This window comes from Pundamilia nyererei, unplaced genomic scaffold, assembly GCF_000239375.1.
Source record: "Pundamilia nyererei isolate P.nyererei 1_Seehausen unplaced genomic scaffold, PunNye1.0 scaffold00001, whole genome shotgun sequence".
NCBI classification, from domain to species: domain Eukaryota; kingdom Metazoa; phylum Chordata; class Actinopteri; order Cichliformes; family Cichlidae; genus Pundamilia; species Pundamilia nyererei.
The window spans coordinates 10,844,312-10,859,190 of NW_005187402.1; the positions used below are offsets into that span (position 1 = coordinate 10,844,312).

A 14,879-nucleotide genomic window follows, 5' to 3' on the forward strand; every position below is an offset into this window, starting at 1 on the left:
TAGTCACTGAAGAACACATATAGGAGATAATTTAAAAACTTAATCACAATTAGCCCCCCCCCCAGCTTCACTCCCCACTTCCCAGTTTGTCTCTCTTTTTCTGTCTGACAGCTTTCCCAGGCAACCAAATGTTCCTGACCTGACCAATATTGAGGAGTCGGGACAGGCACGAGGAATGTTTACAAGATTCAATTATCAGAAGCAGCCATACTTGGTCTCTACTGTTGTCTGTGTGGCTCAGGTATTAGCAGAGGGCCTGTAATTCCTGAACAGAGTGTCAGGTTTGACTTGAAGAGCCAGAGGCTCCATAACATAAAGCTACTCTAATCTCACAGGAAGGTTTATTCTAATCATGAACAACTGTGTGGAGAGGAGCTGATTTACAACACTGTCCCAACAATGACAAAACAATGCTGTTAAGAAAAACTCAGAACTCCAAACAAACCCTGGGGCGCTGTAACAGAGACGGCCTCTGTGGAAATGCACACCTATAGGGCTTCGTGTTTGTTTTCACCTTAGCAATTTTCATTATATCCAGTGTACATTAGGAGTTAAGTGAAAAACTATTAGAACAAATTCAAGAACTTTACAGGGTGAAAATATTAAAGGCGTTGAGTAAATTTTGCAAGACACATGTGATGTGGATGCTGGAGGCTACGAACACAGACATATATAAACATATATAAGACAAAATTAAATGATATGCAAATCTGTTAGCTCGTATTTTACTCAGAACAGAATACAGAAAACACATTGAACGTTTAAGTGAGAAAATGCGCCATTTTAAAAAATATATATTAGCTCTGAATTTAGTGGCAGCAATATTTCTCAAAAAAGTTGTAACAGACCAATAAAAAGCTGGGAAAGTATGTGATGCTAAAAAGATATTTTGCAGCTACGTTTTTTAATTGGCAACAGGTCCGTAAGATGAATAGACAGGCAGAGTTAACAGTGAAGATGGGCAGAGGTTCACTAATATAAAAAAATATGTTCCTATGAATTATGGAATTATTTGAATATCTTATGATATACAGTACACAATCATCAAAAGATTCAGAGAATCTGGAGAAATCTGGGCTGTCTGATGGAACTACATTAATAATTTCTCCAGAAATCACTTTGTTGGGGGGAATTTGGTTGTTGATAGGACATAGGTTTGAGTCGCCCTTTATTCATAAGTGTACAACTGTATCAAAGTTAGGGGTGGGTACCGATAAACGGTAGTAACCAGACCGAAAAGCAGCGCACATTTCGGTGCTTTATTTTTTTTCCTCAGATGTCATACACTTTGGATTCTAGCCAATCATTTTACCTTTCCAAGGATAGTAGGCGGGCCCAGGTACGTACGTTCTTTTAGAGCAGAGCTACAGATTAAAAATGCCCAAGGCAAAGCGGTCAAAAGTACCAATTTGTCACCGGTATCGGATAAAACCTAAACGATACCCATCCCTAATCAAAGTATCTTGTTAACACTTAACTGTTAATTACACTCCCAAAAAGTTGATTCTTTTCATCTGGACATAGCGGTTTCAGTGGGAGAAACGTTTTGTCATTCATCCAAGTGACTTCTTCAGTCTCAGCTGACTGCAGGTTTCCCCAACCTTATAAACAGAACATTTGCATAATGACTGAAACCAGCACCACTGAATGAACAATGGGCTGGGAAGTTACTTTTGGGGATTTACTTACCTGGATAATTGAGCGTGCATCAAGATGTTAATTACACTGTATTTACTGTTTATAAACCGTTTTAATGCAGTGTAAATGAGCTACAAGGGCATTTAAATGTTCGTATGAGAAAAAAATGAAACTTTAAATCACTTCTTTCATAAAGAATTTAACAGATGTTTACAGTCTATTTATATACACTAACAAATTAATGCAAGGACAAAAGTAAATGCATTAACAAACCTATGGCGTGAGTTATGCATGTAACAGATTACACTTAAAGCATTGATGCTGGCAAACGAGTCGACAATGACCTCTGCAAGGTGAAAAAAGACTAAGATGTGAATAAAAAGCTGTGGAACAAGGTATTAAGTGACCTTGCTGAGATAATTTTATAAAGTGTCAATAAATCTGTCATTGTTCCAAAATTGTTTGTTTTTTTGGCATGAAAAACTGATCTGTGGAAATAATTTGAAACACAAAGTCCACAATTAATTGTGCAGTCCAGCTGATTTGTAGGGAACAGGGCTGACACACATTTTAATGGACTGAAGGTTAATCTTTACAGATCTTTAGCCTTTGTGTGCTCCCAGCCTTTCCTGTGCTCATGCCAGCAAACACTCTTAGTGACACACACACACACACACACACACAAAGCTCCAGCCAAGTACCCATCAATCCTTCTCACTGCCCAAGCCCTGCCATCGATCAGTGAGTATGTGTGTGTGTGTGCGCGCAACTGTGTCTGCATTCTTCTTTTGGTGTGTTCACAGTTTTGTGCGTGGTCGTACAGATTGATAAATGACCCCGATTAGTGGCAACTGACCGCTCTATGATTGCAATCTAAGTGTAGCGGAACAGCTGTTCTCGGGGCAGTGTTGTCTAGAGCAGTCTGCGATTAATACAACAGCACTTTAATGAATTACAAATCAACCACAGGCCTTGGATCTGCTGGCCGGTAATACCTACACAGCTCCACCTGTGAATTTTGAGGTCTGTGGCAAAACCATGACATATTGTGTTAAACAAGCATCCCAGAACCAACTAGACCAAATAAAACAGCAAGAAAATTCAGTTTTTTTCACATCTCTCCATATTCTGTCCGTATTACAGTTGTTTGTATAAGCTATCAGCTGGGGTTGTTGAAATGTTTGTATGAAGACTTGAAGACTTCAAAGTGGCTTTTTTCCCCACTCCTATCTTGTCTTTTCCAGGTAAGCCTTCTCTCTATTTTTCTTTCAGTGTCACTGTTCTTTCCTGACCCATTGACCTCTCCCTGATGCCTAAAATCACCTACAAACACACACTGTGACACTTCCACACACGCACATAGACACTCCGATTAACGCCCATCCTCAACCTTATCTCTACTCTATCTCTTTATCTTCACATCTATTGGGTATACCTGTAACCTAGCAACAGAGCTGAGCAAAGACCCACCCCTACCTGCTCACTGCGCTGACTCCTAGCCCTAACAGCCAATCAAACCGTGTCAGGGCAGCAACAAGAGCCAATCAAATTTCTGCTATAACTGGGAGTTGCCCCTTGCTCTCCACCCTTTTGACCCCACATGCAGGAGTATGCATGTGCATGCAATGCATGCTTACGCATTACACAGAAGGAGAGGTCTATAAAGACCAGAGAGACCACAGCATTGGGCTCTGTGTTGATTATGTGAACCAGTACTTTACTAAAGAGGAAAATAAAATGTGTGATTGCAGAATTCTTGATGTACTGAATGCTGAATACTTCTTGATTTATTTCTCTAGATGAATCAATGCGCGCTCCTGCTGTACTATTGTGGTGCAAAATCAACATGTACCCGTCCAAAGCCATCGGCGTCACTATGTGGCCAGAAAACATGAACACCTACTTTGTTCAAAGCACATTTTATTTTTCCACCCTAACACTGCGTTATTTCCTTCAGAACCCTTTTGTATTGACATGCCCATACTTCCTCTTTGTAGGATAGACTATAGTATTTTCTTTTTTGCTATAAAATCAATACCCAGATACAATACACCTGAAAGCTGAAACTAAAAGACACAAACTGCGGGCTTAAAAAACCTGACAAACAGCATCGACAGTGCAGGAACAAATGGTCTACAGATGTGTCCCACCCACATTATTCTACGGATCCCAAAGTACCCCCGGTATATAATCAATATTAAGTGCAAAACCTTAAAAATATGTAAGTTAAATTTTAACATTCAGAGCTTATAAAGCTTATTTATATGTACAGATCTATATTTACATTCCTTTTCCCCAGTTGCAGATAATACTATAATGATCAATTGCTTTCTTAATGTCAATCAAGCACTCATCAACAATAAACTTACACTCTGACTTGGTGCTGTTCTTTTGGAAGTTTTGCTTGAAATCCACCTTTATATCCGTCTTATCCTTTGGTCCTTATCTTTGAGTTTTAGCTCAGTTCTTGCTGTGTCACATCAAGCACTTTGTAAACAGTGTTTTAAATGAACATATTTAATGCATGCAGGGTTTTTTTTCCTTGGCTTATCTTTCCTTCTTTGATCTCTCTATCCGCCTGTCCTGTGTCATCGCCTCGTCGCCTCTCTCTTCTTGTATTTTTGCATTTCTGCTCCTTTCCTGGAATCTGTCACAACTAATGCGAGTGGATGGGAGGAAGGTGGCGTGCGAGGGAGAAGATCTACCTTTGAATCGTTACAGCACTCCCTTGCACTGTGTCAATGGGGAGGAAGGGGAGGGGGAATCAAAACTGAAAAATTTTAAATTTAATCAGCCTCTAGTCGGATAGATGGAAGATGGGAAAGTAGACAGGGGGAAAAGAGATGCTGGTCCGAACAAATACACACAACTGCTATTGCAAATATTCCCTTTCACATGGGCCCAGACTTGATGCACATACTGGAAAGCTGATCTATTCACTCTACTCACAGACAAATGGTCTTCAACTAGCATTTCAAAAATTCCAGGTATGCCGTCCATCATAGCTCTACCTGACCTATTGCTTGTTCGTGTGTGCCTATAGATTTGCATGTAAATAGGAGGAAGGTATAAGGTAAAGCTGCCATATTGAGACCAGCTGTAGGGTTATTTATTAATGCAATTCAGTCTGTCATACCTTTTTTCCCATCCTAAATTTCCATATCTTATTTCAAGAATACCCTCATAGTTGATTATGTTGAAACAGTGAGCTACAGATGCTGTTGGTATACTTTATGTACAATCGAACAGTTTATGGTGCACCACTCATTTTAGATATTCAATGCCTATTACTGCACCTCAAGACTTATAGATAATTTCTCCCCCTGCATAAAAAATCAGTTTTTGATTATTTAGACTGATGATTTTTCAAGTCCAACCTGGTATGAGTATGTTAGTGCTTCTTCTCCAGATGCAACTTTGGAATCTGAAAAGTGAACCTTATGTGGAAATGGCTTAAACCTGATTTTTTTTTTTTTTACGATTATGTGTTTGCAAAAAGACATCAGTGGCTGGTTTCAAGTCTTGCTGTATACAACACAAGCTTTACTTTTGTAAATTATGGTCCCCATCAGTGTCCAGAAGAATGTTAAAGCAGAGCATTCATTAGGGTGGGGCCACCTTGTTATTGAGAAGTTGCCACTGTATGACTGGATTCACAGTCACCGTGCACCACCCGTGTTTGTGATGTGGTTTCACAAAGCTAAGACGGAGATGGTGCAAACAGCAAAAAAAATGCAAACCAGTAGGTGACATCATGGTGGCTATGCCCATCTATTTACAGTCTATGCATGTTTTTGTGTCCAGCATTCCTGTACTACAACAACTTCACGTTCAGCACATTTAAAATTTTACAGTTATGGTGGTGTCAAAACTGTTAAACTGTTTTAAATTTTACATTTTTGAAAAGGAAAAAAAATTATAAAACACACTTCTCGCTAAGCAGAACTGTGTCTCAGTGATAGATGAAAAGTTACCATCAAGGTCTGGTTCTTACTTGATAAAGTGGTTGTGAACTGTCTTATTTTATTCATGCTAACGATCAGGTTTGCCTCCCTGCCAGACTGTGTTAGTACAATTTAAATTACTCATCACATACTGCAGACTGGTCCAAAAAGCTTTCCCCCCCAGAGACACTCATCAGGAAAGAGTCTCTTGAAAATTTGATCAATTTTGTCTGGTAACATTAAAAAAACTGTAGAAGAGCTATATGATTTTTTTTGTTTTTATCCCTTTAATGTATGTGAAGAGCCAACAAGAAATCAGACAGCTCGGCTGGAGTCTTATTCACGTATGCGCTCTACCAGCTCAACTGTGATGAATGCTAATGCTCGTCCTCACAGGCCTAAAACTGGGGAAGCAAAAAACAGAACATCCAGATACTTAAAAGTGGAAGTTTGGAAATTCTTTTGGCCATATGTGCCACAAGCAGCTTTCATTTGAATGAATAAGGCGACATCTTGTAATCCAGTATCCAGCTGTCCTTGTTAAATCCCTGAGATTTAAACATATTAAATCTGTTCCTTACATTTTATTTGTGTATTTGTTCTTGGACAGGCTAACCAAGTTGGAGCATCTCTCTTATTACAGCTCTACACACTATGACAAGCTTATAATATTATTATTACTAAGGGAAGAGAACAAAAACGGGAATTCCGAACTAAAAACTTTTCCCTGACTGTCCATTGATCTAAAATGTAATCACTGAATTGCACCATACAGTGAAAGACAGCGATGTGATTAATTTCTTAAGTCTGTGTATTATGTTTCTCAAACTGTTCTGACTTAATAATACATTTTTTGCATTTTTTTTTCCTGTAAAGTCCCTACTTCCTGTAAGCTGCCACACATCAAAGTCCACTACACCATATTTCATAAATTTCTCATCAAGTCTTCCAGGCATATGCCTCTGAGGTGTCAGTGCTACCACCAGAGGGCAACACTGTGGCGTTCTGGGTCCATAGGAACTCAGTGGGCAGCAAGGTCTGCGAGGTCTGTCTGGTGGGCAGAACAGAGAGAGCAAGACAGAGACGAGGGGAAGAGGCAGAATGTGTGTGGGAGAGAAAAAACACTAAACAGAAGGTGAGGCGAGACAACTGAGTGGGGGGCCATGAGACTGAGATGTACTCAGAAGGAGTGTGTGTGTGTTTATGTGTGTGAACATGAGGCTTATGTATGAGATCTTGCATAAGCTCAGGTGTCAGCAGGTGCGTGAAAGCACTAATACGAAGCCGTGCATTGGCATCTGTGTGCGCGCATGTGTATGCGTGTGCATTTGTGTGCCTAAAGACAATACCACTCCCTCATTACCCTGTTTCCTCCAGTCCAGCACTAATGAGGAGCCTCACCATCACTGTGGTAATCAAGGTCAAGCCTAGGCCAAAACACAGAATCAGACACACCAGGCAGACGCACACTTTGTGGAGCCAGTGAGGAAGTGATTGTGTATGCACAGCCACAATTAGCAACACATTTACAATAAATAGCCATTTTATATAGCTTTATTTCACAAACGAGAAAGGAAGGCAAAAGCAAGAGGCAAAAGGGTGGAGTTCTATAAGCCTCCCATGTGATCCCAACAGTTGCTAAGAAAGGATGTGGGTGTGATGTTATGTCCCCCCTGTCTTCGCTTCCTCCTTTTTTTTTGGTGAGTTGAAGACAGAGAGACAGGCAGAACATGAGGGAGAGGATGCATGATCGAACACAGGTGGAGTCAGGTAGAAAAAGTGGAAAAAGCAAAGCAGCATAAGGATGAGAAAGGGGGGAAAAGGGGGAGGAGGGAGGGAAAAGCAGGGTGATATACAGGGGTATAAGGCTTGGAGGGGGGGTTGGGGTGGAGGGAGTAATTAAATGAAAAGAGCAAGACTTAGCTCTTTAGTCTCATCCCTCAAGACCAGCCTGACACTGCTCCAGCTAGCTAATGTCATAGCAACAGGGAGAAGGAAAGTCTAATGGGTGCGGCACAGAGAAAACGAGTAAAAAGCAGGTACAGGCGAGAAAGAGGAGGTAAGGGAGGAGAAACTGAGTGATGAAGGATGTAATGTTCGGAGGAAGGTAGGAAAAAGAAGGAAAGGAAGACACCCTGGAACTAAGGAAGACACAAACACTGTACAGTCAAGGACAGAAACATTGGTCTGTTGGGAAGGATATGAAAAAGATGAAGACATGAAGAAAAAAGGAAGAAAAAACAACAGGAGTGGAGCAAGCCACAAAGGGGTGGCAAACAGCCAGAGGAATAAAAGCCATGCCGTCCCTTTTCTCGCTGTCCATATGAATTCCCCACTCACTTCTTCTGTTGTGCAGCTGTACCTGTGTTTTCCATTGTTTCTATATCTAATCTTCTCCTCTGAATAATTAACTAGACCATCAATAATTCAGCTTTAATTAGCAAAGAAACATCAGACAGATGTGAACTTCACTGCATCATAGTGCAAATAAAATACAAGCAAAACACACACGGTGGGGCTTCAGTCTAAAATAGGAGAGGCAGATATAAATTATAAGCAAGAGATGGGTTAAAACTAATACAGGTGTGAAACCTGAAATGAGAAAATGTTGTTTGAAAGTTGTCATATTTACAGGATCATGTGGTTCAGACTGCAGTTCTGACTGGAATCCTATTCCAAGTTTTACTGCGTGAATATTTGAGAGAAATTAAAAGTTTTTCTTACAAAAGTTTAAAATAACAAAGTGCATTTCATACTTTGTAACAGGAAGTGCCTGTATACTGCATGGTCTCTTAGACCAATTGTATTCCACATTGCCTTATCAGCAGTTATTGTTTCCTTTATGAGCACAGAACAGTTGAACCTATTAAGCTGTTCTAAACAAACAATCAAGCTGCCTGAAAAGGGAAGCGAATAATCATTTTAGTCCATTCTTGTTTTGGCTTTCCTTTAAAAGCTGCAAGGTAACCAGTCATAGCAGATCTGGAGTCTGGACCTGTGGGCCACTAAAGCAGCTGAGGCATCCCAAATGGATAGAATCACACACTATAAAAAAAAAACTTTGTAAAAATATCAAGGGTTGCAGTTTCAATTCAACTTGGACCAATGGATGCCCACAAGTGACAGACCAGATCATAAAAATGTGCTTATCAATGCAGGGCTACTCTAAGCCAGAAAAACACAAAACGAAAATGTTAACACACACAACCTCAACCCTCCAGGAATGTGGCTTAGCAAAAAAACAGCTGTTGGCATACTGGCCAAAATATTGGGCATTTTAGATCCAGAGTTAAAATTGTTCAAATCTTATCTCTTATATCACATCTAATTCACTATCTAATGCATCTAATTCTTTCCCACTGTCCTGTGGTGTCCCACAGGGCTCAGTTCTGGGTCTTCATTTCATGCCTGCTGTTAGTTTTAAAATAAATTGCAAATTACTTACTGTTGAAATGCAGCTTTGTTATTATTATTTTAAATATGAATGACTACAATAAAAGACTGCTAATAAGATATGATCCATTTGACTTTCCCTTGATGGCCTTTACATCATCTTATTTATCTCAACCAGCATCAACTCCAGTAAATCTGCCCTGGAGTGCTTGTAAGCAATGCAGAATGCAAACAACTGCTGGATCCCATGGTTCCATGCATGCCCAAGCTGGTGGTCAACTGACTAACAGCAACGTGGTAATGAGAGATCATCAAATTTTGAAGACATTCAGTTTCTTCAACCAACAATGGGCGAAATAACTGTTTTAAGGCAACCAATTGAAGTGACTAGCAATGAGAGTGAAGGGTATCACTAGCTGAATTATGAGGGAGTGTTAGATACATTACCTAGGCAACCAGATTCTTGACTGTGCAATAGCAAACAGCTGTCAACTAGAAAGAGTTCAAGACATGGGGTGATCAAGCTTTTAAGGCGGTGACGCCTGACCTGCGAAATTCTCTGCTTCCACTTTCAGGTTTGCTAGTTCCACTGACATTTAAAACAGCAAAGGACATGTTTGTTTATTTGGTGATTTGCCTACAACAAAAACCCTTTATTCATTGTTTTTTTTTTCTCCTAATTATGATACATTTAAATATTTGTATAAATTCGCTGTTCTTTTAATTTCATATTCTTTTCTCCTCTTGTACTTCTTTTTCTTTGTGTCATTACTACCTGTGAAAAGCACTATAAATTTTGATCGCTTACCTTAAAACATTTTTCTAATACACAAATTATATATATGTTAAAAGAAAGGTTTGTCATTCTACAGAATCTATGGTAATGGTTTGAACAGTGAGCCACACATTCAGAGACATCCCACAACAGCATCTATGTGGTACTGACAGACGACCAGCTATTGCCAAAACAACTTGTTTCCTGCCTGTATCTAACGCCTGTGTACATCTGTGAAGGATTTATGGTGTGTGTGTGTGTGTGTGTGTGTGTGTGTGTGTGTGTGTGTGTGTGTATTGCAGCCCAAATAGAGAGTACACCAATAAGATCTGCCTCTGGATCGATCGGACTCAGACTGTGCATGAGTTGACAGGCCGGGCTTGTTGTTTTTTGATTGATCCAGACTCTGTGTTATGTGGGTGGGTGTTCTAAGTCTATGTGTGCCTACAAAATACTAAGAAAAGTATATAAAATGATCCCTCTATACCTTTATACAACTACACAAATGATGCATCTTATTATTTACAAAAAATTGGAATGAACAAACTAGTGCTTAAGCATCAAACCCAGTGTTAAAATGTGCAACTTTAGACCAAAGATAAAGATGTAGCTATTGGCATAGCTAATTCCTCTACATCAACAACTGTGCATGTATTTTCTATAGTAACTCACTCATGGAAGTTGTACCGAGGCTTAGTAAGGACACTCTAATGTGGGGATTGTAATTTAAAGGTAGCTTTAAATTCTGCCTCGACCCCATATCATTTTTGCTATTTTTTTATAATGTTAAAAACATCAAATAATAGCTGATATCTCTATGATGGACGCCTGATATGAATAAAAAAATATAAATGTAGGCAGACTAGAGATGAGATTAAAGGGAAAAGGAGGGAAATAAAGTTGGGAAAAACAAAAGAGGTAACGGATAAAGCAGAGTGGCAGAAGCAGCAGGTTAGCACTAATGGTCAATGACATGTTAGCGCTGTGGCTGGGCTTAGCACAAGCGTGTGCACTGCTGAAATATTTACACGGCTTACAGAACCAGAGGCTCATTCACTTCAAATCAGCTGGAGCAGAGAGGGAGAGCAAGCCGGGCCACTTTCCTCCCTCTTTGCTGCACTGTAGCAGCACACGTAGTTCAAATGGATGGAGACTTTTTGTTTTACTTATTCATTTTTGCCCCTGTGTGTTGGACCTTTGCTTCAGTTTGATAACGGGCAAAAAGATGGTTTAAAGATGAGGAAGTAGAAAGACAAACTTGTCTCTTCCTGTTGGCTTTCCCACTGTTATCCTATTCTTTAGCTTGACCCTGTGTACACTGTGTGTCTTTCTTCCTTTTTTTATTTCCCTGTTAATTCTTTTGCAGTGTTCTGTGCTTTTGGACTTGGACTATTCTCTAGGACATCTTGTTCTCTACATCCCTCCCATCTCTCTTCCACACGCATATTTTTAATATCTCTCAGTCTATATTAAAAGAACTATGAGGATGACTGACAAGCTGCAATCAACTTTGATTTCAACATTTCATGCAGGCCTGCCTGCACCACAGTGTGTGTGTGTGTGTGTGTGTGTATGTTAATGTCCCTCTGCATGCGTATGTGATCCTACGACGGTGTGTGAAACGGAAACATCCAAGCTCCTCGGTGTGTCTTTCGGGAGCTTGTCAGCTTCAAAGACAGGGGTCAAACCAACAGGCACCTGACACAGGCTGGCTTCGCTTGCTGCTGCCATGACAACAGAAAACAAAACAAATTAAAACATACTGTATTTTCATAATGGCAGTTCTGTCTCTCTCCCTGTTCTCACTCACGTTCTCTCCCTCATGCTGTACAGATGACTGGAGAGGATTCAGGAAGAGAGAGACAAAAATCTGTCACTTGCATTCTCTCCTGTGAAATTTTCACTCTCCCTCTGTAGTAGTGTTTTTGCTTTCTGCTGTAAATGATTGAACTTATTCACCTTTTTCCTCTATGTTTTTTTTTTTGTGCTTTCTGGAAGCCTGAGGTGGACATGCCTGGAAGCGAAATTCCTCCTGATCAACTCTGACAGCTCCAGTTTAATATTTCACCACTGGACGGGCACAGTTACGCATAGCCATATTGTACACAACACAGAAGTGTTTAAATGCAAAGTCCGGTCACGCTGATGATAAAAAAGAGGCAGCGGGACTCCTCCAGGAGAACTTTCAGAGTCTTACCTAAGTGACGGCTTCTTGGCGGTACCCACAGGCTTTAACATGGTGGTTGCTGATGGCAGTGCTAATGACAAGTTATGTTTTCAGGCAAAGCTGCATGAGGTTGTCCATTATCCTTCTCCCTACTGGCCTCTTCTCTCATTCCCTCCCACTCTCCCCATCTCCCTCACTCACCCCCCTTCCTGTTCTTTCTCTCACTTTTCTTTTTAATTACCTGATGTCTCCTCTTCTGGCCCAGACGCCAATAGAGATGTGAGCAGCACCGCCTGCACTGAACTGTCTGTGTACATCTGATCTCTGATCTTTCCTCTGTCTGACTGTGTATATGAGTGTGTGTGTGTGTTTCCCTAAGTGGGCCTATTTTGTGTTTATCTAGACACAACCTGTCTGCACTGTCTGTCTGTGAATATGATTGTTTTACAAGCTTTAATATAATGTGGACATACATCTTTTTGATGAAATGTATTGTTTTATCGCTCATTTATCTTTTGGCAGAAAGAAAATAAGCCCTATGAATGATTAACAAATATAAAAAACAATGCATTTATTCATTTTTTTAATGTTTTAATTTAACCCTGCCTCTCGCCCTATGAGATTGGCCTTAGCCCCTCCATCACCCTGAAATGGATACGTGGAAGAGAATGGGCAGATTGTTTTAATTTACATTAAGGGTAAGAAATATGAAATAATATGAAACAATATATATATATGTTCCTTTTATAATATTCAGATTCCTTGAGATGCACTAGTATGTGAGCATGATGTCAGGCTATTATCATAATTTAACTCAAAGTACCATCATGCCTAAATACTGCCACAAAGCTCCTAACATATACTTCTATGCTGAATGCACAAAGTAGGCACCCCATCACTCCACCACAGGTATGCCTTATTTGCTGACCATTGTATAGAGAGGCTATTATAATTACAAAATTAGGGTGGGAGGTCAAGGATGATGTCGAACTCTTAGAAACTCGCACAAACTCACCTATGATCCAATTGGCTTTGATGGGTTAAAGCCACTGACAGCCAAAGCGAATGACACTGAGGATTGTTTTAACGTGAAGGGACTCCTCACATACATGTAGCACCCAAATAAATATTGTTGCAGACAAAAAAAACTGCTCAGGAGAGGGTCAAGGAGTATAAAAAAGGCCCCAAGAAGTTTAACTGTTCCTATTTAACATAGCATCCACTGGATCTGCTGAAACAAGCCCAATACATGGTGGTCCTAGACCACAATTTAAAGGACCAAAAGGATCTGCCATTATCCGAGTGTCACTCACCAAAGCTAGGACACTTGCTATTATACTGTGTCTGTGCTCCAAAGGGGACAGAACTGTGTGTGGAGGCCTACCTACTTATTAGACAGGTTATTGTTGTGGCTGATTGTCGTTTCTGAAAACGATGGTACGAGTTGTTTCCATAATCGATCTGTCTAACCTCATTATTGTTTAAGCTTTTGACCTACCAACATTTAGGAAATAGTGAAAAATGTCCTGCTCAATCTCCCAGGACCCAAGATGACATTTAAATATCTTTTTATTTATTTTTTGTCAAGAAAGTCAACAAACTTGTTCTCATTAAACGAATGCATGCTTCAAATCACTCTTTTAAGATTTTGCACTTCAAATGCAAACAGACTGATCCGACATATTAGGCTCCCTGCTGGTGAGTAAATCTGCTTGCGCTCTCTGCACCAACAAGGGTTTACGTCACAAAAAATAGACAAAGTACAAGAGGGATTAGAATAAATAAAACAAAGTGGAAGCGACAAGGGGGAGACAAATGACAATGAGAACACAAAACATAGTTTGGAAGGTTCTGGGAAGATGATCATAAAGTGATTCAGTTAAGCTGTCGGGACAGCACTATAGAACCTACACAGGCGGGAATCAGAGGAAGTGACACTGAGGCACAAACGGATTTTGGTTGTCTGTCAGTCCTTCTTCTCCACTCGGTAGATCAGAACAAGGCTTTCTGTGTGTGCCATACACTTTTCTTTTCTGAATATCCAGGTTTTTGTACACTTTTCTGTTTCCTGTGACTGATCTCTCCAGGATGTCCCTTCTCTCTCCTGAAGTCAAGCTCAGGTTTCCCATCTGCGACATGTGTGAGGACAGAGACGGCTTGTTGCACTTCAAACAAAACCGAAAGGCCCCCGGCACCCTTGGCGCTGCTGCAGAGACGACTGGATACCGAGACGGGAAGTCACCTGCCAATGGGGTCATCTGCATTCGTGTGTTTGTGTGTCTGTGTATGTGTTTGGCAAGGATATAAGAGCTTTCATTCCTCTTGTCATGCTGGCACAAACAAGTCTACATGAGGAGGGCTTTACATTGTGGTTTTTGAAAGAAAGTTTTTCTTTTGGCACCAAATATTTACCCCCTGTAGGCCTGAAAGATTTTTTTCCAAGTCATTATTCATTTAATCATTTTGTGATCATGTTTATTACAGAAAAGTGCCAAATATATGTTGTTTACAGCTTCACTAAAGCTAGAGATGTTTACAAGCAGATGTTTATAAGTGTAAGTTCTGCCAAGAGTACTTTAGTCAAAGTAGGACTGTTAATTTCATACGCAGCAATGGCTCTGCTGTGGGACATGTGAGTACACAGAAAGCTTAATGACAGGGAGAACAGCAGCAAGACCCCCTCACAGAGCAGGCAACAGTGCCAGCAGATCCTACACTGACTAAGCTGGATATAACGTGAATAGCCTGAAATGGTGCTGGCTAGGGTGGAGGTGTGTTTGCAAAGTGGCTTGCAGAGGCAGGAGCAATAGCATGCAGGCTTAAATAGCACGCTGCTTATGGAATATGACAATAAGATCTACAGAAACGTGTCATCAGCTGATATGAGCTGGCATCTAGAGCAGCTGATCTGCTGGGATGGCTGGCTCAGCTTAACGCAGCGACCTGCCAGAATTAAAACTAC

The 14,879-nt window shown here is 40.4% G+C and overlaps 1 protein-coding gene across 1 annotated transcript in view; it reads right to left on the reverse strand.

Annotated features, from left to right (window-relative positions):
- The window catches only part of LOC102212453 (A disintegrin and metalloproteinase with thrombospondin motifs 2-like), a 136,011-nt gene that overhangs the window by 89,872 nt on the left and 31,260 nt on the right, over nucleotides 1-14,879 (reverse strand). The gene's annotated exons all lie outside the window — the stretch shown is intronic.